The sequence below is a fragment of the Somniosus microcephalus genome, chromosome 1 (genome assembly GCF_052327205.1).
Source record: "Somniosus microcephalus isolate GS21.2 chromosome 1, FLI_Smic_1.0, whole genome shotgun sequence".
NCBI classification, from domain to species: domain Eukaryota; kingdom Metazoa; phylum Chordata; class Chondrichthyes; order Squaliformes; family Somniosidae; genus Somniosus; species Somniosus microcephalus.
In genome coordinates, this window is record NC_140987.1 from 415,608,180 (window position 1) to 415,632,769 (window position 24,590).

Below are 24,590 nucleotides of genomic sequence, written 5' to 3' on the forward strand. Positions count from 1 at the left end.
CTGCGGGTACACACTGCATCTTAAAAAGATCAGATGCAGCATATCTGATTCATTATGCATGATGCCTGCCTTGTATAGGCACTTGGTCTCTCAGGCACTGGCACATATGCAACAAATATACTATGATTGGAGCCCCTTTGGCACAGAGCAGCTCATAGTTACAGTGCTACAGGTGACAAGCTGTATGAACTGTGAAATAACAACAGAAAACGCTGGAAAAACTCAGCAGGCCAGGGCAGCATCCGTGGAGAGAGAAATGGAGTTAACATTTCAGGTCGAAGACGTCTTCAACCTGAAACGTTAACTCCGTTTCTCTCTCCACAGACGCTGCCCTGGCCTGCTGAGATTTTCCAGCGTTTTCTGTTGTTATTTTGGATTTCCAGCATCCGCAGTATTTTGCTATTGTATGAACTGTGAGGTGTTTTTGTCAATAAGTTCATTCCGTTTTTTTTTACACGCACAGCGATGTAACTCATTGTACATGTATCAGGCAGACACGTCAAGTGACTGTTCATTACACACTTAATTTTTTTAAGTTTTCTTTTTTTCTCTTTCACATTATTATTTATTCAGTTTACAACTTTCTCCTGTCCTCTCCAGAAAGTGCTATTGACCTTTGCTGAGTTATGGTTCCACAGACACCAGTCCAACAGTAAATAAACACAGTGAAAATCTGTAGATACGTGAGTGGGATGCACTCTGATACCTCGCCCACATGATCATTGTTTATGTGTAAATTGAGGCAGAGTGTAGGCAGGGTGTTCAGCCCTTTTCTTTAGGTATCTTCTTGGGATGTGGGTGTCGCTAGCTACACTTACAATTGAGTAACTTACTAGGCCACAATTGAGTAACTTACTAGGCCACTTCGGAGGGCATTAAGAGTCAGCCATGCAGTTTGGGACTGGACTTGTGTATAGGAGTGGCAAGCTCCCTTTTCCTAATGAACCAGTTGTGTTTTTAATGATTTTTTTTCTGCTGTCAGCCGACAATTCAATTTCCCGGTGAGCGCTGAACTCAAATCCCCAGGGTCGCTAGGCTAATAGCAGAATCACTACGCTACCATACCTGACTATAGGCATCACAGTTCAGTCTGATCCTCTTCTCTCCCTACTTCACATCCACAAACATGCCCGTTGCCAGCAGGAATCACTGGATCATGATCAGAAGTTAACTTTCCCTCTGCTTAGCTCAGTGGTGCAGAGGCCAATTGTAATAATATTGCCACCACAGCTGAAATCAGCATAGGCTGGCATTGAACCTGGCACCTTCCTGGTCCATATGGCTCAGCTTTCTGCTCATCAGTGCACTGACCAACAAGGAATCTTTTTATTACTTTTCTCTGTCTTTACCTTATCTCTCTCGGCCTACTGCTGCTAAGTAGATCTGACAACAATCAGAATGATAGAAAAAATGAACATTGGTTACGCTGTTGTTTTTACCATAATCTGTTACTGGTATCTGTATGCCTGTTAAACCTCATTTGTTGAGCACAATAAGAAAATGTTGCCTCAGGCACTCTTCTGCGTGTAGAATATTAAATCAACAGCTGAACAATTCTGCTCGTTCTAGCCATATACCATTCAACACTCTTATCTAACAAAGAATAGTCAGCACCTGACAGAGATAGGTATCATAAATCATGAAATAAAGCATGTCAATAAAATACTGCTCGAGCCGTTAAAATAGAAAGATAAATATTCATGTGTGCTTTCTTGAACCATTGCAGTGACATTAGAATTCATGGACATGGTTACGTTGCTGCTTGGAACAGGTTGGAAACAACAAATGCTGCTTTTGTTGCGCTAGATAGTAAAAGATGTACCTGCATTAAGGGCCGGTATTTTAGAGATCTTTTTCATGTTTTTGGTTTTGAAATCCATAAAAGTAATGTATTTTCCAATGACAGTCACAGATCCAGTCCTGATCTTACAAGGCAAGATTTGAGCCTGCCTGTTAAACCAACTGGAAAAAGAATACTGCATCATCCCTGTGTACCTGCATGTGTCCGCATGTGCACTGGCACATACGCCCACATGTGTACCGACACGTACCCTCATGTGCACCCACACGTATACCCGCAATCGGCATCTGGCCCAAAGAGACCCAGGTTAGTGTCATTTTTATATTTTCTGAAGCTTCAATGTGGCCCAGGAGGAGCTGGGGTCTCCTCTCCCCCTGGCTGTCCTGCTCCCTTTCTCAGGATGCAATTGGCCCGCACCCCACCTCCTCACCTACCTTGCCATAGAACCTGCCCTTGAGTCTGCCACAATAATGGCCTCCCGCCCGATTTCCAGCTCCTGCCTGCTGGTTGTCACATCATTCTCGCCAGCTTTGGGGAGGAGACAGTCCAGAGAGAGGCAGATGAGGCCGGAGTGTTAGAATTGCCCGGGGCCTCGCACTCAGTTGTCCGAGGGGGTTTCTCGCCCGCCCCTAACGTGCCCAAGTTAAAGTTGGGGCTTAACTATCTAGAAAAATACAAAGGAAGATAGAAAAATTCCCTTTTCTTCTTGAAGGAGCACCAGCAAACTAAATGTTAAATGTGAAACAATTTTAGGTTTGCTTTTGAATATCTGAATTTGGTGCAATTTGTGTCGGTTTAGATTTTGATGTGCCAGTCCGTTTAAATCAAAAGGATGGTACGGATGCATAGGTTTCACTGGAAATGAGAAGCTGTCTGGTTTGCTAAGGGCTGTAAAAACAGAATTCCTGGGCTTCAAGGGTGAAAGTAGCAAGGGTTTCCACTCCTGTTGCTTTTCAGAGACCTTCACTGGAAATTACGTTTGTGTGGACATTGAATGCACTCATTTGGAATTGAACGTAACAAATAATATCGGGCCGGATTTTCCGACCCCCACGAGTGCGTACGAGGTGTGTACGCGCCCGTAGGGGCCGCGCAAGTGCCGCGACATGGCACTTGCGATCTGCCAAGAACTCTCTTGACTGATCCTGCGCACACCCAAGAAAAGTGCCTCCATGGGTGGAGAGTTGCGCTATTAGTACAACTTCCGCCCACTGAATGACTGTCAAATTCTTAGGCCTGGTAAAAGCAGGTGTAAGGCTTGCTTTTACCAGCTTAAGAGTTTTAAAAAATAGAAAAATGAAATTTGATAACTCATTTATAAATTTAAAAATACTCTTCAAAAAGGTAAGTTTATTTTTAGCCCCATAACAAATTTAATTTTTTCCCCCCAAATTATTTTTTTGTTAAAAATATTTCATTAAATGGCATTTTAATTAATTTTAAATACGTAATTTTTAAAAATTTATTTAATGTGTCGGTGTATTTTTTAGGTGATCCCCGTTCATACTTTTGATAGTTCCGTACATACAGAACTGTCAAAAGTATGAATGGGGAATTCCCTTCTTCCATTGGTTGGGCCGGCCCACGTGATCCCAGGAGCGCCTACAAACTGCTTGTGCCCCTGCGATACGTGGGGCTGTGCCCGCGCGGACCCAGAGACACCCAGGAGCACAAGCCGCCATTCTTCCTGGGCCACCAGGTAAGTTTGTAGACATTTTGCAGGTCGGAGGCGTCTGCCCGGGGGAAGCCTTCGATCGCAAATGTTGGCCCATCGTTTATTTTTGACGATAAATTAGAAGGTGCGAAATACTGTGAGGTAGAATGCAGGGGATTATAAGAGGACATGTGCACAATTTGTGGAATGTGAAAATAAGTGGCAGTTGCACTTTGATGCCGAGAAATGCCAAATAGTGTATTTTTAAAAAAAGTGAACAGTAAATGGTAAGAATCTTAACAGAGTGGAGAACCAGGGAGATCAAAGGGTGCAGATGCATTGATCTTTAAAGGTAGGAGTGTAGTTAGAAAGAATCATGAAGAGACAAATAGGTTTTTGGGACTTGTGCATAGAGGCATTGAATATAAAAGAAAGAAAGTGATGTTCAATTTGTTGAAACCATTGATTAGGGCATAAAGAAAATTTGTCTAGCGCCTTTCATGACTTCAGGGCACCCCAAGCGCTTTACAGCCAATGAAGTACTTTTTAAAAATGTAGTCACTGTTGTAATGCAGTAGCCAATTTGCGCACAGCAAGCTCCCACAAACAGCAATGTGATAATGATCAGATAATCTGTTTTTTTGATGTTGATTGAGGGATAAATATTGGCCAGGACACTAGGCTAACTCCCCTGATTCTTCAAAATAGTGCCGTGGGATCTTTTATGTCCACCTGCGAGAGCAGACTGGGCCTTGGTTTAATGTCTCATCCGAAAGACGGCACTTCCGACAGTGCAGCACACCCTCAGCACTGCACTGGAGTGTCAGCGTAGACTTTTGTGCTTGAGTCTCTGGAGTGGGACTTAAACCCACAACCTTCTGACTCAGAGGCAAGAGTGCTACCCACAGAGCCACAGTTTTCACTGTTGGAGCACTGTGTGCAGTTTTGAGTACAGGAAACTTTTTTTTATCCGGCACCGATGGGACCGATGTGGTGTCGGTTCATCAAAAATTCCGGATAACCGAAAGCTATAGTAAAAGATACAGAGAGCTGAGAGCTCTGTATAAAGCAACAAACCCTGTTGTTTAGCAACAGGTTCAGAACAATGGCCACAAGTTCCAAGCATCTCTGTAGCTTAGCAACAGCTGCAGCCACACCCTTGCACAGCAACAGATCGAGGAAGGCAAGTACAATATGAAGTAAAACTTACCTGAACCTACTCCTGAATTTTGCCGGTTAACCGAGATTTCCGGTTATTTAGGTGCCGATAAATCGAAAGTTTCCTGTACTGCATTATAGGAACGATATTGGAGCCATGGAAAGGGTACAGTAAATGAACACTAATAAAAAGTTACAGTTATAAAGAGAAACTCACAATTTGGGACTTGTATCATAGGGACAGGAAAGGTTTAGGTTGGATCTAATAGAAGTTTCACATTATAAAAGACCTTGAGAGGTTATGTAGTGAAAAATTGCTTCCATTGGTTGGTGAATCAGTAACAAAGCATGAGACTGAGGGTTACCATGAGAACAAAGGGAGGAGTTAGAAGAAATGTTTTCTTGGAACATGGAATATTTTGTCACAAGTGGCTATTGAAGCAGAACCTTCTTTAAAATGGAATTGGATAAGGATTTTATACATAGGGCATTGAATATAAAACTAAGGAATTAATTGTAAAGGAAGAATATTAAATAGATATAAGGAAAGTCCAAAGATGTGCGGGTTAGGTTGATTGGCTATCATAAATTGACCCTTAGTGTTAGGGGGATTAAATACGTGGGGTTACGGGGATAGGGTGGGATATGTGTTGGTATAGGGGTTACGGGGATCGGGTGAGATATGTGTCGGTGCAGGCTCGATGGGCCGAAATGGCCTCTATCTGCACTGTGGCGTCTCTGTGATTCTCTCTGTGAAAGGGCACCGAAATGACATTAGACAAGACTGGTAGCATTGAAGAGCTAGTGCAGGCTCAAGTGTGATGAACCTCTTATGTAATTTAAATGGATATATATGATTTTACTTTTTACAGTTACTTGAGAATTCAAAAATCCTGACTCTTTCCTGGTATCTGTTCAATCCTGTGTACCTGATAACATGTTTTATCATCAGTCATCAGTATCTCTTTTAAAAGCTAAATAATTGAGGGAATAATGAACATTGACAGCCTTTTGTTTCATGTTGCTTTCTGTGGATTTTTGAATACTTTTTTATTTTCCTTTTCAAAATATTCTTGTCATTCCTTCCCCCTTCCTTGGTGGTGTATGGTTCTGGGGCACCCTCTCGTACCTCACTGCAGAGGCGATTGTTCAGGTGTGAGTCTAGACAGTCAAGGGGGGATTTTAACTCGGCAATAAACTGGGAAGAGAGGGAGTTATAATCGAGAGTCTCTTTTTCCTACCCTGATATCACCCTGCTGCGGTTTCTACGTCGGGCAGTTACAGCTGCCGCCTGAGTCCGGCGGATGCCTCATTAATATATGCTAATCAAGGTCCGATCGCTCAATTTTAATGACTGCTGTGGTCTCTCCAACCAGTGAAACTTCCAAAAACCCAGTGGAGACACCAAATGGAAATAAAAAGAAACTATTCTTTGGGGAGAGACAAGAGGAGCAGGAGTGCTCCTTTAGGACCCACCAGGAAACTTTAGGTCTCTGCTGCCCCAGGCTTACCCACGGGCAGCACCCGCGGAACCCTGCCAAACCCATCACCCCACAACTTAGATGAGTGCCGGCAGGTGACCTCCGGACAACTGATCTTCACTTGTCGGCACTCGACCAGCTGCTTCTTTACCCCCCGTCTCGGGCGGGCAGCTGGCCAGCGATACCTTAACGAGGCACGGGCTTCCCACGGAGACTCACGGGAGGGAAGCTCGGCAGCTTCCTCTGACTTTGTGCCAAGAGTTAAAACCCATGTTTCAGTGTTAGCTGTTAAATCCTGGAAGCCAACAAGCTCAGTCTGGTTCTCATCTGATAGCCCCACATGCACTTGACAGCAGGGGTCATGAGAAAGCAATCAGTATCAGAGGCATAAGCTCATTTTGTTTTTCACCTTCCTTAGCTGTGGGGCACTGAGGCTAATTGTAGTACCCCAGTTGCTGCCTCTGCTGAGATCAGCTAACTCAGCACACAGCAGGAATCTAATATTGAAGCTTCTGGCCTAGCGTGACATTGGGTAGTGCCTTTACCACAAAAAAGCCATCCAGCAGCTTAAATACGTCTTAAACTTGTAACTAATGACATCTTTGGGTGAAGTGCTGAGGAATAGTTATTAAGGAGTTTTGACTCTCTCTACTGATGTTAATATTCCCTCACGATAATATGCTCAGTAACTTCTCACAATTAATTTAATAGCTCGACTGTTCATTATATAGACAAATTACTCAATGCAAATATTGGCGTGCAAATGTTTGACACATTCATATGATATTCCTCCGTCTGCCATTTTAATAGAGGCGTCAACCAGTTTACTTAAAACGGAATACTATTCAAACAGTGTAATTTCAAAGCCTACGTTTTTGTTGATAGTCTAACAAATATTAACTTTTTATCTATTCTTTTAATTTGAACGCTACAGAAAAATCTGTTTTTTGATTATGATATAAGTGATTAGATTGACTCAAAACCTGGCCAATGTTGTCAGATGGATGTCTGGCTACTGTGGATAATTTAAAATCAATACACCTGTTCAAGTCACGTAACTGATTTTTAAAACTTCACAGGCTGATTATCCGATGCATAGGATTTTAAAAAATACATTAATATTTTAGCTTTCATCCAGTTTTCGGTGACTTCCCTTTCATATATTAATGCCTGTCACCAACAAAAGATAAGTATTTCTGCAAGGCTTTTCTGATAAAACATAATTCCAGCAAGGTATAAGTGACACTGAAAGCTCATCAGTCAAAGAAGATAATCAGTGTAAAGTGCACTAGAATGTCTGCAAACCTCTGGGCACAGTCTCAAAGGAATATCAGCGCTGTAAATCCCTTGGGGTGGTGCTTTTACTGTATTTCCCAATATGAATCAGAGGTGTTGAAGTGGAAAAGTTCCTACATCTTGGCATGAGATATGAGTCACGATGAGTATTGATAGTGGTGAATGGCATGCGTGCAAAGAGGTTCCTTTGCATCTATTCAAGCTGGGATTCATTTTCTTTGTCCAACCTCTTTTGCCTACATATTTCAAAGAAATGATCGTTGACCTAGTTTGTTTAGTTCTGTTATTTGATCAGCCTTAAAAATTAGGCTGCTTCCCCTACATTTACCTTGTCGACTGCACATGATCTGATGACACAGGACTTCAGCTGTATGCGTGTCGTGGAATCCCACAGGACTTGTGATGTAAATAATACAATCATATGTTCTTTTCCAAAAGGGCAGCAGGGTAAATATGCAATATTTGCGTGACTGTGGAAAATGGATATACTGCAGGTACAAATGATTGAACTTTTTAAAACTTCAGAACAAATAAAGAAAGAAAGAAATAATTTACATTTATATAGCGTTTTTCACAACATCTGGCCATCCTAAGATGCTTTACAGCCAAATAAGTACTATTGAAGCGGAGTCGCTTTGTAATGTAGGAAAATACAGCAGCCAATTTGCGGAAAGAAGGGCCTCACTAGAAAATTTTACAGCAAGCAATACCCACATGCGCCCAGCACCCCTGCTGAAGAACGATACAATAACAGCCATCATGCGACCAGGAACATCATTGAGCACACAATCAGCATGCTAAAGCAACGGTTCCACTGTCTGGACCATTCCGGGGGAGCCCTTCAGTACTCGCCTGAGCGAGTCTCCCATTTCGTTGTAGTGTGCTGCATGCTGCACAACCTGGCTATCCTCAGGACTCAGCCACTGCCAGCAGACATTGGAGGACCACCAGAAGAGGAGGAGGAGGAGGAGGAGGAGGAGGAGCACCAAGACGGGAGGGAGGCACAAAGTGCAAGGACCGTCCGTCAGCGGCTTATTGCAAGTCGGTTCTAGGCCCCCTCTGAGGGAATGGCTTGTGCCATTGAATTAACATGAATGGAACCGGTCCGCAAACCCTGAGCTGGTCAAGGCAACAAATAGTTCAAACAGCAAACATGCACAATCTGAATAAAGACAATTATTTATTTAACAAACTCTGTGCCCTTCCCGCATGACAAACAAATACAGAGAAACCCCCAAAAAAACAGTCAGACACATAACTGGCTCTCACAACCTGGAAACAATGAACAAAAGAGTTAACCAAAAATGACCATGATCCTCGGCCTTCACTAAAAAAAATCACAGCATTTTGCCACACCTCCTACTTTTTAGCCTGCGAAGGTGATCTGCCTTGCTTGCGAGATTGGCCCCTTCCCACCCTGCAGCTCCTCCGCAATGGGACACCAGTGGCTGCAGCAAGGCTGGGGAAAGGCTGCTGAGTGTCAGATAGTCAGCAGATGCCCTTGGGGGACGGCCTGGACCAGCTCTGGGCTTGGAGGGCCCGGCTGCTGACTGCTCCAACTCTGCATGGGCGGCAGCAGTCTGTCCTACGGGTGGTGGCAGCTGCAGTGGAGGAGTGACAGTGTTGGCAGCAGGAATGCTGCCATCCTGACAGAGCACAGGCACTCCCTGGTTGGACGACACACTGGCACTCGCACGGGGCAGCACTGAAGCATGCGCAGCAATCTGCTGAAGCACAGACTGCTGGCCTGCTGCGGTGTGGCGAGGGCCCCGGCGAATCCTGCTCGAACCAGCGAGGGTGGCAGCAGTCAGTGCTCGTGTGGCCCTAATCTGTGTCTGCATCAGACCAGCCAGTGACTGTATGGCACGACTAAGCACTTGCGTGGAAGCCGCTTGTGCTGCACCGATGTCCTGCAGACTCCTTGCCTGTGCTGCCCCGAAGTCCTGCAGACTCCTTGCCTGTGCTGCCCCGAAGTCCTGCAGACTCCTTGCCTGTGCTGCCCCGAATTCCTGTACACGCCTTGCCAGTGACTATGGAGTCAGGCATCCTTGCCACTGCAGCCATGAGCTCAGTGTGCCTGTGCTCCGCCTGGGCACCCATTTCAGCGAGGAGTCGCACCTCCTCTGCGCTCACTGTAGCAGGACTGGAGGCCAGACTCTCCCTCCGGGGAGAAGGCCGCCGAGCTTCCCTACCCACCCCCGCGTTGCTGCAGCCCGCTGGGCCCTGGAGCTTCACCCTCCTCAGACCCTTCCCCCCTGCTCCCCTCCAGCGAAGACGTGTCCCCATTATGGCCATGGGCTGCCTCGGCTGAGGGTGGCACTGATGGTCCGGCTTCCTCTTCCTCCTCCTCGCCTTCAGAATCACTCACAGTGGCAGCTTGAGGGCCCGCCTCCTCACCTGGCGAATCAGCATCTGAAAGCAGGGAGGTACAAGAGTTGCTTTAGCGTGAGGACAGGGCGGCAGCGAGGGAGGCATGAGTGCTGCAATGCACTGCATTGGTTCGATAGTGGCAAAGGATGCTGGTGTGAGGCACAAGTGGAAGGAGAGAGGTCAAAAAGGTGATGACCTTACCATTGCTGTCCAGAACGGGGTCAGCATCTCCAGTGGCGACGGGGCCAATCATCCAGCCTGCCATAATCCTTTCCACTCGCTGCTCCAGATTGCTGAGGTCTTTAAGTTCAGGACGGCCTCCCCTGGTCCGTTGCTGCTGCCTCCTATTGTGCGCCAGCTTGCCCTGCAAGAGAAAGGACGGGCTCTCAGTACAGTGTGAAGCCCTGATCTTGGCTGCACTGCCTCCCATGCTGGAATAGCCCTTACAGTATGAAGCCCTGATCTTGGCTGCACTGCCTCCCATGCTGGAATAGCCCTTACAGTGTGAAGCCCTGATCTTGGCTGCACTGCCTCCCATGGTGGAATAGTCCTTACAGTGTGAAGCCCTGATCTTGGCTGCACTGCCTCCCATGATCGAATAGCCGTTACAGTGTGTAAAGTGGTGAATGTGCATGTGAGTTTCATGAGAGGCCCATAGGTGTTGGATGAGGGCTGGGCATTGGCTCTTTCAGGACCCTTTGGCCATAAAGTGAGGTGCACATGCAGGGATGAAGAGGATACTGGAAAGGGTATCCACCCTGCCAACCAGAGTGAGGTCGTTGAACTTCTTCCTGCATTGCGTAGGGGTCCCAGGTACCATGCTGCTGGAGGTCACTCTGTGTGCCACCTCCCTCCAAGCTTTTCGATATTCATTGGGCAGCAGCCTCCTGCCACTGTCCGGAAACAGGATAGATCGCCTGCGCTCCACTGCGCCAACCAGAACCTTCAGGGCCCCCTCACTGAACCGTTGCGCTCGCTCCCTAGCCCTCACCATGGTCGTAGGCATTACAATGTCGCAGCAGGTCTGTCCAGGCCGAGAATTAGGGCTCCAATGTGCAGGGCGTGGCTGCAAGCCAAATCGACCCTCCCCCTTTAAGAGGTGACCGGCGCCAGCGTGTCTGCCTGCAATCGCTAACTGGCCGCACCTGTGCTGCGCCCGCCCTCGGTGGTAGCGCCTCGTGTCTCCGGCTTAGCGCCTTAGGATAGTCGTGCAGCGCCTGCTTTAGCGCACCAAGAACCTCTTGGGGTGAAGCAAGTCAATTTCACTGAAGATGGCGATAATTTGAGTCGGGCGCTAAATTTAGCGCACGCTCGACTATCGCGCCCCAAACGTGGCGATACTGAATTTCTAGGCCTTAATTTATTGTAATTTCAAGTCATTTTAAAAATGTGATTTTTTAAAAATGTATTTAAAGTTTTACTATGTTTTTGAGGTGATCTCCATTCATATATTTGACAGGTCTTCCTGTCAAATGTGTGAAGGAAGATTCCCTTCTTTGATTGGCTCCCCATGGCCCACGTAATCTCAGGGACGCTACAAACTGCATGCGCCCCTGGGATACGTGGGCCCTGCGCATTTGGAGTTTGGAGAGGCCCAGGAGCAGAAGCATGTGTGTCCCGGGAGCCCTCAAGTAAGGGCGTAGATTTTTCCAGATCGCAGGCCTCTGCCCGCGGGAGGTCTGCGATCGGAAAATACGGGCTATTGAGTTAATTGACCGAAAACACAGCGTCAGTCTCCACATGTACACTGACGACGCCCAGCTCTACCTCACTACCACTTCTCTCGACCCCTCCACTGTCTCTAAATTGTCAGACTGCTCCAGTACTGGATGAGCAGGAATTTTCTCCAATTAAATATTGGGAAGATGGAAGCCATTGTTTTTGGTCCCCGCCATGAACTCCGTTCCCTAGCCACTGACTCCATCCCTCTCCCTAACATCTGTCTGAGGCAGAACCATTCTGTTCGCTACCTTGATGTCATATTTGACCCTGAAATGAGCTTCTGACCACATATCTGCAGCATAACTAAGACTGCCTATTTCCACCTCCATAACATCGCCCGTCTCCGCCCGTGCCTCAGCTCATCCCCTGCTGAAACCCTCATCCATGCCTTTGTTACCTCTAGACTTGGCTGTTTCAACGCACTCCTGGCTGGCCTCCCACATTCGACCCCACGTAAACTTGAGGTCATCCAAAACTCGGCTGCCCTTGTCTTAACTCGCAGCAAGTCCCGTTCACCCATCACTCCTGTGCTCACTGACCTACATTGGCTCCCGGTTAAGGAACGCCACAATTTCAAAAATGCTCATCCTTGTTTTCAAATCCCTCAATGGCCTCGCCCCTCCTTGTCTCTGTAATCTCCTTCAGCCCCACAACCACCCCCTCCCCCCGAGATATCTGCACTCCTCTAATTCTGCTCTCTTGAGCATCCCTGATTTTAATCACTCAACCATTGGTGGCCGTGCCTTCTGTTGCCTAGGCTCTAAGCTCTGGAATTCCATGCCTAAACCTCCCCGCCTCTCTACCTCTCTTTCCTCCTTTAAGATGCTCCTTAAAACCTACCTCTTTGACCAAGCTTTTGGTCACCTGCCCTAATTTATCCTTATGTGGCTCGGTGTCACATTTTTTGTCTTATAATACTCCTGTGAAGTGCCTTGGGATGTTTTACTATGCTATATAAATACAAGTTGTTGTTGTTGAATTTGATTCTGGATAGAAAAATGGCACTTGCTCATTGCTGGTACTATTGATTAGTTGAAAGTAATGCATCAAGACAAAAGGGAAGCATTCCTTTTGGATCCATTGATGAAGTAACATGTAGCTGAGCCATATACACCAGAAGGTCTAAAGTTCAACTCCCATTCTATGCTAAGTTAGTTGCTCTCAGTTGAGGCGGCACTTGAGATGCTATAATTGGCTGAAGAGAGGAAAATCAGCCAAGGTTTTTGCTCCTAATTGCTATCCACAGACTCATGGTGGAAAGGTGTGTGTGGCGATGATGACTTGCCTCCCATGTTCAAATAGCCTGCTCCTACAAAGCAAATCATGGAACCCAAACTTAGAAAGTCAATGCCACCAGGAGTGTAGGGGAGAAAATTGGGGCGGGGGGGGGGGGAAGAAAATTGAAGTGCAGTATCAGGGTTAACTATGATGACCTTTAACCCCGTCAAATAGCTTGCAGTCACTCATACTGCAAAGGGTTAAATAGATCAACATTGTTGCCTATTGTCATGGAGAGCAAAGACCTATAAATATGGAAAAGCCTCATCCCCTGTGGAAGAGGGAACAAACATTGGCCCTGAATTTGCGGTCGGAGGCTTCCCGCTGGGAAATGCCTCCGATCCGCAAATAAAATGCTCGCATACCTGGTGGTCCGGGAGGTACGGAGATTCGGGGTCCCGGGCCTCTCCGGGTACCCACGAGTAGAGGCCTACATGTATCCTGCGGGCGCAAGCGGTTCGCAAGTGTTCTTGGGATCACGTGGGCCGGCCCAACCAATGAAAGAAGGGGAATCCCCATTCTTGCTTTTGGGGATTCTGTATGTACAGAAACCCCATAATCATGAATGGGAATACCCCCCAAAAATACCTCTACACATCAAATACATTAAAAAAATAATACATATTTAAAATGCTATTTAATTAAATATTTAAAACAAAAACTTACATTTTTGAAAAATAAACTTAAAAGTTAAAGGGGCTAAAAATAAACTTACCTTATTGCACAAGTTTTTAAATGTATAAATTATATAAAAATTTTAAAAATGCAGTTTTCTTTAAACTCTTGCGCTGGTAAAAGCAGACCTTACACTTGCATTTACCAGGCATAAGAATTTCATGGGCATTCACTAGGCAGAAATTGGGCAAATAACCTAACTCGCCGCCCACGGATGCCCTTTTCCTGGGGATGCATGGGATCTGCAAGTTGCTGGTTTTCACACATGCGCTTTGTGCACAAAAACCCGGAACTTGCGAGGCCCTTATGGGCGCGTACGCACCCGTAGGGGGGCGCAAATTACGGGCCAATAACTCATCAGTCATGTGAGATTTTACAGTGAAAGAGAGAGGAACGAATGGAAAGGAATGAGGAAGAAACTTGCAAATGGTTACATTGCAGCAGATTTAGAATCTGTTTTAACCAATTCAGACGGTGAGCGGCATTCTACAGTGTCTCCACAATACAGTGGCAATCCCTCTTCAAGTTTTGTTTTGGAAACTGCCCATTTAGTTTGTGCAGGGACATCAGCAGAATATTATATGAGAAAATCAATGTCAATTTTACCAGAAAAACAGTAGCCGCAAGCAATCAAAATAGCTAGAACAACCTTTTTCAAATGTGTCTGAATGTCACAATTTAAATTTCTAACATCTACCTCGTGTATTATGGGCTGCCTCATTATTCCATTTCTTCATGCATTTGTGCAAATATTGCTACAGCTATCCATCAGTGAATCACAACATGGTTATTATCATTAGTTTTTATTATTTTCCAAGTGGCAGCACATGTACAAGGAATAATGAAGAGAAAAGAAAACTCGTGATTTTTTAATTACAGAAAGACAGCACATTACATTGAAATAAATGTCTTCACCTCTATATTGTCGGTATCCTTTAAGATTTATAAACATATCAGAAACGTAAAACAGTGATGTTTACAGATTCCAGATAATAATTGGCTTTTAGACTATCCATAACTATAAAGCTGCTAAACAAAAAATTGGAATATGAATCTCTACACCCTGGTTTGTGCTGAGTTAGCTAATTTCACCCTGATCAACATTTGGGTTGTTATAATTGGTCTCCATATCCATGGACAAGGAACAGCATGTCACCCATGTGACCATTCATTATTTGTGAGCTTGGACAGTGATGGTCAGCAAGATATTCAAAGATGAGGAAAGGCCAACTCAATCCCATCCTCACTAATACAATCTGCTTCCCATTTTATGATCAGCATCTTCTACTGTTCTTCACACTTTTACATTTCCCATGACAGCCATTGCTCTTATCTCAGTGAGACCACCAGTTTCTGCCAAATTATGGACAGATTTATGCTGTGCCCCACTTCACAAAGAGCCTTTACAGCAAGTCAGCAGGGGAAACTTTAATTTCATTGATCTTGGCACTACCTAGTCAAAGTGACAATGCAAGAGCATTAAGCAGCAGTGCCTAAGAATGGTGGCAAGCCAAGATAAAAGGCGACAAAGTTGAGGAAGAAGAGTTACTCAATCTACATGTACAAAGTGATGAAGCAGGTTCATCCCCAACACCAGCATCTCTCCAAGACTATGAGCATCATGAACTCCTTTGTGAATGATATTTTTGAATGTATTGTGGGTGACTGAATACTCTCCACTTGCCTGGATGGGTGCAGCTGCAGCAACATTAAAGAAGCGCGACATTATCCAGGACAAAGCAGACCACTTGATCGGCACCCAGTCCACAAGCTTAAACATCCACTCTCTCCACCACTGACGTACCGTGGCTGCAGTGTGTACTGTCTACAAGATGCACTGCAGCAACTTGCCGAGGCTTCTTTGGCTGCACCTCCCAAACCCACAACCTCCACCACCTAGGAGGACAAAAGCAGCAGGTGCATGGGAACACCATCACTTGTATTTGTAGGAAACTTTGACTTGAGTTTTTCCTTTGAAGTGCTCTTTATTAAGTTCTGTGCATTTAGTCTTTGCAACTTTATTGACTTGGTTTTCAATGTTATTTAAATGAAAACTGATACTGAAACCTTTACATTTTCATTTGTGAACCAGAATTAGAAAGAAAGAAATGAACTTGTATTATTGAGGAAAGGATTCGGCTGCTCCTGGTTTAACTTGGGTGCAGGAAAGATTTACAAGAATTATTCCAGGGATGAGGGACTTCAGTTACGTGGATAGACTAGAGAAGTTGGGATTGTTCTCCTTAGAGCAGAGAAGATTGAGAGGAGATTTGATAGAGGTATTCAAAATCATGAGGGGTCTAGGCAGAGTAGATAGAGAGAAACTATTCCCATTGGCGGAAGGGTCGAGAACCAGAGGACACAGATTTAAGGTGATTGGCAAAAGAACCAAAGGCGATATGAGGAAAAACTTTTTTACGCAGCGAGTGGTTATGATCTGGAATGCACTGCCTGAAAGGGGGGTGGAGGCAGACTCAATCATGGCTTTTGAAAGGGAATTGGTTGAGTACCTGAAGGAAAAAAATTTGCAGGGCTACGGGGAAAGGGCAGGGGAGTGGGACAAGCCGAAGTGCTCTTACAGAGAGTTGGCATGGGCTCGATGGGCCAAATGGCCTCCTTCTGTGCTGAAAAAAAAAACTTTAAATAGCCTGCTGATACTCTTCCTTGCTTTTCCTTACCTTGGCCGGTCCGGTGCAGGCGGTGTCCGTGGCGGGTCGCGACCCCGCTGCTGGCTCCATCCCGTTGTAGAAATGAACTTACTTTAATGGGGCCTATTAAGCCCACCCAGCATGTTACCTGGCCCAATGAAATGGAGTGGGTCTAGTGATGTCATTCATGATTTAAAAAGTACATTATTTAGAAAGTTATTGGCACTTTCGTCACAAATCTGTAGACTTTTATATCAGTAACTGGTACAAATACAAATGTGTGTGTATAGGTAATACATAAAATTAAGCAGATTTTAAATGTAATTGTAAAGGGGTGGATTTACAATCTTATGCAAGTTCAGCGGAAGAGCTGCGGATACCCAGACAAACATTGTAAGTGGTGCTTAAATTCGTTTCTGGGATTTCTGCAGCTGTTCCGTTGAAGTTAACAATGGACAAGTGAGAGAACCTCTACAGAAATTCACCCTAAAGTCTCAAACTGAAAAATTAAATTCGTCATATTCAGGGACTGAAAGCAAATTGAACCAATGGAATGAGTGATGAAAATGAAATTGTTACAGTTGATGACTTGATTTAACGTGTAACTGGACAATCATAGTATACTGTGAGGAAAAACCTGACCAGAAACAACACAAAAATTTATTTAAAAGGTAAATGTCATTTTTTTATAGTGCAGATCAATTCACTGCAATTACTGTTGAGTTGGAGGGCAACAGCCGAGAATGGCCAGTGAAAAATGTATTTCCCTCACCATCTCTTCAGGAATTTCTGAATTAACATTTACCTGTAGCTTTTCAAATAGAACAGAATCTCCATCAATCTGTTAGCTGATGTAATCAACATGTTTTTATTTTGGTTTGTTTTCCATGCTGTCAAGTAATCAGTTGGAGCAATGGCCACTGAACTCACGCCTCAGGTTGACAGACGTGCTTTCCAACCTGCGTGAATCCCGTGGCCATGCAGGGAAATCTAAAAAGTAGGGGGGGAGAAGGCTCTTAAGTGCCTGTCAATTACCTCATAATGATTTCAATTGGGTCCCCCGCCATTACCGGTCGGGTCGGTTCCACGATGGCAAACGTGCTCGTGGGAAAGGCACATGGGAGCGAGATAACAGTGGGTTCCTGACCCGCTGTCAAAAATAACAACTTTCCCACTCGACCCGCTACCACCCTGAAAAATTCGGTCTCAGTGTCCAAGTTCCAAGGGAAGAATAGTCACATGGGTGAAGTGCTTTCCTTTGCCCTAAAACGCTTTATAGTCAACGCATTACTTTTGAAGTGTAGTCACTGCTGTTACATAGACAAATGTGGCACCCAAATTCCCATGACCAGTAAACAAATAAATGACCAGATAATCTATTTTTAATCATGATGGTTGAGGAATGACATCAGCCAAGACACCAGGAGAACTCCCTGTTTTACAATTAGTTGCAGGGGATCTTATATACCACCTAAGCAGGAAGTTTATTGCCTCAGCCTGGATCAAGTCTGTAATGGGGATTGAACCCATAACTTTCTGACTGAGAGGTGAGACTTTTACCAACTGAGCCAAGCTGACGGTTAGAGAAAACTCTGAAACATTTATCCAGCCTCAGTACTGTCTTAAATCTCAACATTGTATTTTCCTCTGTTTGCTAGCACTAGCAAGAACATTGTTACATAGAATTACATAGGATATACAGCACAGAAACAGGAAATTTAGCCCAACCAATCCATGTCGGCGTTTATGCTCCACTCGAGCCTCCTTCCGTCTTTCCTCATCTAACTCTATCAGCATAACCCTCTATTCCCTTCTCCCTCATATCCTTATCTAGCCTCCCCTTAAATGCATCTATACAATTTGCCTTAACCACTCCCTGTGCTTCCACATTCTCACTACTATCTGGGTAAAGAAGTTTCTTCTGAATTCCCTATTTGATTTCTTGGTGACTATCTTATATTGATGACCTTTAGTTTTGCTCTTCCCACAAGTGGAAACATTCTCTTTGTATCTACTCTATCAAAACCTTTCATAATTTTAAAGACTTCTAATAGGTCACACCTCAGCCTTCTCTTTTCAAGAGAAAAGAGACTGTAGGGGGTTTCTCTTGCTTGCTCTGGTCTCCTGCCAGGCTTCTTGCAATAATTACCCTTGAGTGGTTCGACCCACTCTTCCCTACAGTTCTAGATCTTGGACTTAGGTGCAGGGAACTGTAGTGCAGAGAAAACTCAATAGACTAGGTTGAATAGCACGAAATGGATGCTTTTATTAAACAGTTTGCAGCATTATAAAATACATGTCATAAGCACAGATTAAAGCTACTACAAGCATGCACACATCTATGAACTTAACTCTATGGAAATGGGGAACACACGGCACATCGTAAAAGGGGTAACACATTACAACTACCCTTAACCCCCTCCCCTAGACCGAACTAAGTTTCGACTTGAGGAACTCGGGATCATGCTCACCACTTTCAGAATTGCGAAAAGGGGTTTGCAGCCTTTTTGGCACAGCTTTCCGTTGTCACGTGGATTTGGAAACTTCTGGCGCAGCTTGTTTTCCTCTTGGTTCTCCCGCGATGAGGCTGCCGATGCAGCCTTGGTGAGCGCTCGCCACGGATGGATCCGTTACCGACGTGGTGTTGAAGCACTGAATGCACCTGTGTTACCATTACCGAAGGGCTGTTGAGGCACTGGAGTGCTGGGCCCGGAGTGTCCTCTTATACAGTCATAATGATTGTCCTTCTGAGGGTGTCTTCTTCTTCGGCCTGGGTCGTCGATGATCTCCCGACAAAAGTACCCGGGCCACCCTCGTCGTCTTCCCGTCGTGGCCGAGCCTTGCCTGGCCGAACACCGACCACGTTCCGAAACCGAAGTGCTGCCTTAACCAAAGAGTCTGTCCCGAAGCGCTGAAGAAATGAAAACCGAAGTGAAGCTACTGTAGAAGTTCCGAAGCGTGAAGCGAAGCCAAGCTACGAAGCGTACTGATGGACCTTTTCAATCCACAGTTATACCCTTTTGGAACATTCTTATCTCCCGCCAGATCATAGTCCTGTCTTTGTAATATTTTTGGCGGGCAGAATTCTCTGCAGGGGTGTTTTGTCTTCATAACGGGAGTCGGTGATGGCTGAACTGGCCTTCCTGGGCCGATAATGTCTTTGCTTTGTCACCGTAACTCGGTTTATATATTGATCGGTCTGGAGATTGCCCTTGATGGCTGTTAAACGGCTTTTTCTTTGTACAGTAAATGGGTTTAAGTGTTTGTTCAATTGTCCGCCCATTTCTTGATGGGCCTCATCCTGCTACCCAAAACTGTCCTGTACTTATAATCTAATTAATATGTATGCTCAGTTCCCTGAGTTTCGGTTTCCCAAAACTGGTTTTCGCGGGCTTAATGTCCTCAATCCACACGCCTGTCTGACTTGCAGTAACAGAAATTCAAATGGTCCCAGAAACTGGTCACGAGGTCCGGCGGCCATTTTGTGTGCCCTTTTTTCAAAGGTTTCTCTGTACAAGCATCTTTTGGTCAATAAAACTGTCTTATTAACCCTAATTTACTGCGTGGTTATTAATGAAAATTTCGAATCTTACAAGACCCAGCCTGTTCATCCTTTCCTGATAGGTATAACCTTGCATTTCTGGTACCATCCTTGTAAATCTTTTTTACACCCTCTCCAGTGCCTCTATATCCTTTTTAGAATATGCGGACCAGAATTGTACGCAGTACTCCAAGTATGGTCTAATCAAGGTTCAATACAAATTTAGCATAACTTCTCAATTCTATCCCTCTAGACATAAACCCTAGTGCTTGGTTTGCTTTTTATATGGCCTTATTAACTTACATCCCTACTTTTAGTGATTTGTGCCCGAGATCCCTTTGTTCCTCTACCCCATTTAGATTTGTTGGAGATGCTGGGGATCAAACCCAGGACCTCATACATGCAAAGCATGCGCTCTACCACTGAGCTACATCCCCATCCAACGAGGAGTGATGACACAAATTAGGGCTGTATTTCCTAGAATTTAGACAGTTAAGGGGTGATCTGATCGAAATTTTCAAGATATTAGGGGGAACAGATAGGGTAGATAGAAATAAACTATTTCCACTGGTTGGGGATTGTAGGACTAGGGGGCATAGTCTAAAAATTAGAGCCAGACCTTTCAGAAGTGAAATTAGGAAACATTTCTACTCACAACGGGTGGTATAAGTTTGGAACTCTGTTCCGCAAACGGCAATTGATGCTAGATCAATTGTTAATTTTACATCAGAGATTGGTAGCTTTTTGTTAACCAAAGGTATTAAGGGATATGGGGCAAAGGCGAGTATATGGAGTTAGGTTGCAGATCAGCCATGATCTCATTGAATGGCAGATCAGGCTCGAGGGACTGAATGGCCTACTCCTGTTCCTATGTTCCATTTAGATTCTTATTATCCAAATAATATGTGACCTCCTTATTTTCCTTACCAAATTGTAATACCTCACACTTATCTGTGGTGACATTCATTTGCCAATTATATGCCCATTCTACAAGTTTATTAATAATGCCGCCTTGTAATTTGTTGCAGTCCTCCTCAGTATTGACTAATCCCCCAATTTGGTGTGGCCCACAAATTTAGAAATTGTGTTTTTGATTCCAAGGTCTAAATCGTTAATATAAATTGTGAACAACAGTGGTCCCAGCATTGATCCTTATGGAACACCACATCCCACCTTCTGCCACTGTACCTTTTACCCCTACTCTCTGCTTTCTGTCTTGAAGCCAGCTAGCTATCCAGTCTGCTACTGGTCCCCTGACTCTGCATTCTCTGAGCTTATTCATTAATCTATTATGTGGCACCTTATTGAAGGCCTTTTAGAAACCTAGATAAATTACATTTACTGCATTACCCTTATATACTCTCTCAGTTACTCTTCAAAAAATTCAATAAGGTTGGTCAAGCAAGACTTTTCCTTTTTAAATTCATGGTGACTATTTATTATTATATTTTTGGTTTCCAGGGGCTAGAAATTTGGTACATTTGCACCTCCCGTTAGCGCCTCCGGGGGCGCAAATGACTTTTCACCCAGGCGCAGTGCCGATAATGGCTCCCGCTAAATTCAGCGGAGGTTTAGCGGCGGCGGTAACCGGTAGCACCCTGCTCCACTGCGCAGGCGATGACAATGTCATCACCATGTGCAGCGCCCTGTTTTCGCCCCGCCTCCAAAATTGGCCCATGCCCCCTGAATCTGCGCCGGGCGATGACCGATTCAGGAGACGGGAATGGAGTGGCGGGAGTCTTGTGAGGTGGTAAGTAAAGGGGAGGTGGCGGGCAGGGGAAAAAGAAATCGGCCGATTTACTTGTCATGGCTGGTTGCATCTTTCACCACAGGGTCTGTGCCATGACCTGGCAGCCTGGCACTCCTCTTGTGTGCCGGGCTGCTGGCACGGCACTCCACTCCCTGGTGGTCCAGTTGGGGCCCCACAGAGTTGTGGGCTTGGGCCCTCCCCTTTAATGAGGGGAAGAGCCCTTCCATGCAGCAGCGCTACGTAGCCCAGTGCGTAGCTCGACAGAACACACCGCCCCGATATTCGGGGTTCGTGCTCTAAGAAAGAAGTGAAGCACTTGAATTAGCACACCACCTCCCTCTTGGGACGCTAAAACTGAATTTAGCGATCGCTGATGCTATTTTTCACCGGGAACTAAATTTAGCGCCCAGGCGATGTTTTTGACCCAAAATGGTCGCTAACGAATTTTTCCACCTAGATGTTTTTCTATTTTCTCCTTTATTAGGGACTAGCTGGGGGGGCCTGGTGTTGCCAAGGCTTTTTTGTAAAACGGCAGTTTACAGGGCCGCGCGGTTGACGGCTGGCCGCTGCCGCTCCCCCGCTCTGTGTCTCGGGCCGAGCGGTTGTTAGGCCTGGCCCGAGTGACCACAACTCACCTCCCACTGCGATGGGGCGCCGCAGCTGCCCCGCTCGCTGTTGAGTAAAAGCAGTGAAAAAAATGGCGGCTACATTTCGGGAGGCTGCAGGATTAGGTCCCGCCCACACACGGAATGAAATGCCCCCCGTGACGCACCGATTGGTGAACCATCAGGTCACTGAACTGTAGGATTGGTCAACCATCACGTCACTCAAAGCTAATGAGCGGTAGGATTGGTCAACCGCTAATGAGCGGATTTTTGAACGTTTTTTGTATACTGTCTGAACAATTTTTGTCTGACCAAAATGTAAATATGCCTATGAGACTCCCCTAATCATAAGCTTTCTTTTGATATAACATATGTGTACGTACGCTCTATAACTTTTGAGTGTATAGCGGACAGACAGACATACAGACAGACATACAGACAGACAAACAAACAGACAGACATACAGATTGTTAGATCCATGTGTTAATGGAGACACGGAATGCAGGAGTTGATTTAACAAGTGTTTACTGAACAAAGTCTGGAGGTGAACTAACTACACAAGACGCTACACAAGCCTACATACCCGAACGGTCACTACCGGTACCACAACACACAGGGGCCGCAAAAACATAGTTCCTCTCAAAGGTACATACACTACAATTCCTCCCCTTTTAGATAAATAGTACATAACATTTTAAGTAATCATTAAATAACATTTTTACAAGAACAATAATATACACATTTGCTGAAGTTAATCAATTACAAATTCAGTCTCTCTGGAGGCTTCCTGACTCGGTCCGGATAACGCCTCGGTGGTGTAGTAGGTTTCGGTGGTGTAGTAGGTTCTTTTGGCAAGGTCGATTCGGCTTCAATGCCAGTGTCGGGTTCATCTGGTTCCAGTATCACCGGATCGGAGGTAGATACTATGGGTATCTCTGCTTCATCACTAGGCGTATAGAGTTGTGGTGTAGGTTGTCCTTTTTCGGATGACTCTATGATCTGGTCAGCATGGCGCCTTATTATGCTTTCTCCAATGTCCACGGTATACATCAGCGGTCCTAGTCGTGTGCAAATAGTTCCAGGCTGCCATTTCTCGGTACGGTAGTCCCGGGCCAAAACTAGTTGACCTATCTGGAAGGTTCTAGTTGGCCTTTCATTCATGCTTTGAAATTGCCGGTTCTCTACGTCCCTTCTGACGTTTGACTTGACCAAATCCAGCCGGCATCTTAGTATTCTATTGAAAAACATCATGGCGGGGGTTTGGTTTTTAACCACATGTGTTGCATTCCTGTACGCAAACAAGAAGTTATCTACCTTATGTTGTAGATTTATGTCTTCATTACCCATGGCCTTTATGGCCTTCTTGAAGGTCTGGACAAACCTTTCAGCCAATCCATTAGTGGCGGGATGGTATGGGGCGGACGTGTAGTGCTTAACCCCATTGTTTTTTAAGAACTTCCTGAATTCTTCGGATACAAATTGCGGTCCATTATCAGAACAGATCTGTTCAGGCAGCCCATTCCTGGCGAATATGGTCCTTAATACTGTGATGGTTTTTTCCGTGGTGGTGGAGGACATCTTTATTTCCTCCGGCCACTTGGAGTGTGCATCCACCGCGATTAAGAACATTGAGTCCATAAATGGACCAGCAAAGTCGATATGTACCCTTTGCCATGGAGATGAGGGCCACTCCCATGGATGTAGAGGGGCTTGGGGTGGGGCGTTTTGGACCTTCTGGCATCCTAGACAGCTCTTGGTCATTTCTTCGATGTCTCCATCGATACCTGGCCACCACACAAACGCTCTGGCTAAGTTCTTCATTTTCACTCCACCCAGATGCCCCTCATGAAGCTCCTTTAGCACTCTATCCTTGAGTTTGGGTGGAATCACCACTCTGGATCCACACATCAAGGTTCCTCGGCACACTGACAGCTGTTCTCTTCTTTGTGAGAATGCTGGCAACAGTGGTTCACCATGTGCTGGCCATCCTTTCACCGTTAAATCGTAGACTCGTGAGAGAGTCGGGTCATTTCGCGTTTCCTTTTCAATGGTAGAATTTGTCACCGGTAGACATTCCACTATGGTCGAGTGGAACATCTCCACTGGGTCCACTGTAGGCGCCTCTTCCACCGTTGGCAACGGTAGGCGCGATAACCTGTCAGCATTCCCATGCTGTTTTGTTCCTTTGTATTCTATGTCATATTGGTGTGCCCCTAGGAAAAGGGACCACCTCTGTAGCCTTTGCGCTGTCATAATGAGAAGGGACTAATCAGTAATCTTGTTGTACGGGGACCCTTGGGTCAGAGCGATCATAACATGATCGATTTCTCACTCGAAATGGAGAGCGAAGAAATTGACTCAGAGACTAAGGTCCTGAATTTAAACAAGGGGAATTATGATGCCATGAGACGGGAACTGAGTAGGTCTGATTGGACAACGTTCCTGGGAGGACTGGAGGTAGATAAACAATGGCAAACATTTAAAGATAGAATGACAAAATTGCAAAAATTGTTTATACCAATCTGGCATAAAAGGAAATCTAAAAAGGTGACTCAACCGTGGATAACAGGGGAAATTAGAGACAGCATAAAATCCAAAGATAGGGCGTATA

At 45.2% G+C, this 24,590-nt stretch overlaps 1 protein-coding gene and 1 non-coding gene across 6 annotated transcripts in view; one reads left to right on the forward strand and one right to left on the reverse strand.

Moving 5' to 3' along the window:
- Positions 1-24,590, forward strand: part of tenm1 (teneurin transmembrane protein 1) — a 1,268,320-nt gene that overhangs the window by 252,211 nt on the left and 991,519 nt on the right. The window lies entirely within an intron of this gene.
- trnaa-ugc (transfer RNA alanine (anticodon UGC)) lies at positions 19,990-20,061 on the reverse strand. The gene has a single exon. It is a non-coding gene; the product is annotated as a tRNA-Ala (tRNA).